Genomic DNA, 3,537 nt, shown 5'->3' with positions numbered 1-3,537 from the left:
GACACCCACTTATTTCTCTTTTCAATTAGCTAGAAACTAATTGGCAAGAGTTTCATTTTGGTTTTCCATACATTCATAGAATACACTCTTTTTATTACTCAGACCTCTTTTCATCCACACGTTTAGCAAGTTCCTTTCATTATTTACATGCTCTCAGATAACTTTCTTCAATGACCCAGGACAGGCTGTTTGACCTTGTGCCCATGGAGGATTCTGTGTTGCTTCCATTTGGGCTTATTACAAATGATCTGCTCTTGGGATCTGCACACAGCAGGGATGGGAACCTCTCATCCACACTCCGCAGGCCTTTAAGCCTCTCAGAATCCTTGCATGCATATGCTTCTTGTCAGGTGCATAGTGTAGAACGCCTGTCTAGCCAGGCCATGGATCCAGTCACCATGCCTAAAAACAAACAAAACAAAACCTTTGTTTGATTGGAGAAATTAAATGAAGGTAGAAAAGGGGCAACTTTCCCAGAGTGGTAAGTAGAAGACAGAGATTCAAATTCATCAGCCCCTCCAGACTTCATTAAAGCCCCCCAGACCCAAGCTAAATTTGAGAGTATGTGGATTGTCACATGTCTCTATCCACTTCCACATTGTTATTACAACATGTTTATTGTACAAAGTAATGGAGTTCACAGGGACATTTCCATAACTCAGACAGCCTGCCCTGACCATATAATACCGACCATTTGGGCATCTAACTTCTGTTCCACCAGTAGTAACAAAATGTTAACATTGGAGAAGGTAACAGGAAAATACTTGTTTTCCAGAGAGTGGTGAACTGTGTCTCACCTAAATCAAATATCTACATCAGGAAAGGGAGAACATGAGTCAGATACACTGGTAGGATTCATTGTAGATGCTCTTAAAAGGGATCTAAAAAATTCCAGAACTCTACTGAGCCAAGGTGGCTTAAGCCTAAATTTCTAGCTACTCAGCATGTTGACATCTCAGCATCAAGGTAAGAAGCCATCCTGGGTGTGGAAGACTTGGAGACTCTTATCTCCAGTTAGCTATGAAAAAATCTGAAATTGGAGCTGTGGCTTAAGTGGTATACTGCTGTCCTTCAGTGATAAAGCTCAGAGACAGGAATAGTGTTCAAGCCCGAGGACATGAACCCACTAGCACACGCAGTCTCTCTTTTTTCTCTTTTTTTCTCTCTCCCCTCTCTCTCTCTCTCTCTCCCTCTCTCTCTCTCTCTCTCTCTCTCTCTCTCTCTCTCTCTCTCTCTCTCTCTCTCTCTCTCTCTCTCTCTCTCTCTGTGTGTCTCTCTTTCACACACACACACACATACACACAAACACACACCCACACATGAACATACAAAATTAACAAATCCACTAAGATTTATGAAGGATGAGAAAAGATTAAAAAAAATTGTAGACCAACACACACACACACACACACACACACACACACACACACACACACACACACACACACAAACACACGGGAATCCAAAGAATATTTTCAAAAGATGAGCAAATTGATAAAATAGAGGCACAGTTGTGCTATGTGCAAGATCATTAGTGAACTTCTACCAAAAGGAGCACGATGACCTGTAATTTAAATCACACAGGGTTTGGTCCGGAAGTGTTTCTCAATGACTTATTTATTTTCATAAATGTTGGAATGTCCCCAAAACACCCTAAAGCATTTCATTATTTGAATAGGGAAAGTTGTAATAAGATACAAGATAATGCATGAATGGAATACAATAAACTATTTGCTTTGTAATTTTTGAAAGTATGTTTACATTTGCTTTAATGGAGGCAGGTTTTCACAATATTGGGTCCAGGAAAACAACAGGCCACACTGTGATACGTAAATAAAGATTCAGCCGCTGTGCTGTAAATGAGCTGCCTGATACAGGTGTGGAAATATAAAACTTTTGTTTCTGAAATTTCTTTTGCTTCTTCAATCATGTTTCATCAAATCATGTGAAATAAGTCTACCAAAACAGGAGACTTACTGTACTATGGAAGTCAAAACTGATGCTAGGAGATAATGAATATTCTCTCGTTTATTTTTCAAAAGTACAGTTCTAATTTGATTCTATATTTTTAACCAGTGGAAGTCAGACTTTCCTTGTTGACGGGAGCATGTCTGTGTTGAGCGCAGACACTGGTGAGAATGTGGAGCTGGGGGAGAAGAGATGACCCTCTGGACCTTGTCTGTGCACACTTGTGTCGATGAGATGATCTGTTTCTTGTCTCATACAAAACAGTTGGTGTGTGAGGCTCTTCCAAGGATATATGTCACTCAGATCCAGTGTTCCTCCTTGTGATGTGCATTACCACCTTGGATGAAGATAATTTCCTGACCGCTGTTATGATGTAAACTTTATTTAATTTCAGATCTTTGCGTGTTTTTAGTCTGTGATGGCTTCTTCCTTTTATAATGATTTAGAAGAATGCAACATATGCATAGCATGTCTCATAGTTTTATATCATTCCGGGTGAGTGTGTGTGTGTGTGTGTGTGTGTGTGTGTGTGTGTGTGTGTGAACACATGCATATTGAGCTTCGGCTCACGGTGTAGCACTGGTGACTGCCCTTAATAGGCGATGGAGGAATCATGGCCTTAACTCCCAGGACTGGCTTGTAAGGCCAAACCTCAGATCTCAGTCTCTCCATTAACTGTGATTATAGACATGAGCCCCATTGCCAGGCTTCTTTTCAGACTTTACCACTAATTTCTCCCCTAACTCTTCATATTGTGATTGGATCCCAGTTACTCAGGCAAATGAATATTTTTAAAGAATAAGCAGCTATGAGGGCTTTCTCCAACCCTTTTCTGTTGAGACATCTATTCCTGAAGACATTGTCTCACCTCTTTAAGGGTTAAGTTGGAGTAGGCAAGGTTTCCTTTAGGGAAAAATATCTGCCCTATTCCACAAATAGCTTCTACTCTGCGATGATCTCCCTCAGCCCTTCTAGGAAATACAACTTTGGGAAAGCTGTCTTGAAGAATGGAGAACTCAAGACTGATGGGTAGAAATATAACGTATGTAGTAGTGATGCTGCTTGCATATGTATTTTCAGGACTTTTCACCGACTGGAACAACCCAGCATAATAACCATCATTATCTTGTCTTTTGACATTAGAGTTTGTCTTGGATGCCCCTCCACAGTCTTTAGCTACATTGACTCCTGGCTTGGATGTAGGACCCTTGAGTGTGGTCAGAGTGACAGGAAGAGAACAGAAGCTTGAATAATCTTTTGCCCACTTTGATTCTAGGAAAGTATCTGTCTTCAGACTCAGCTCCTTCTAGAACATGTGGAAACCAACCAGAGCCGGCACAAAGTATAAATGCCTGTGTCAGCCCCAGTCTATGGGCAGCAGATATAGCAACACACATGTCACTGGTTGAACCAGAACAACTGCCCGCTGAGCCAACACCCTCAACCCAATATGCGGATGAACCAAGAACATGACTGGCCAACACACAGAATCCTGTTTTCATTTTATTATATCAACAATTAGCATAAGACAAAACAATATAAGTGAAAAACTTAGCGTACTATGGGGAT

Source organism: Dipodomys merriami, unplaced genomic scaffold, assembly GCF_024711535.1.
Source record: "Dipodomys merriami isolate MVZ:Mamm:240054 unplaced genomic scaffold, mDipMer1.0.p SCAF_15, whole genome shotgun sequence".
NCBI classification, from domain to species: domain Eukaryota; kingdom Metazoa; phylum Chordata; class Mammalia; order Rodentia; family Heteromyidae; genus Dipodomys; species Dipodomys merriami.
The sequence above is the reverse complement of the archived record's forward strand: the minus strand, read 5'-3'. Positions refer to the sequence as shown.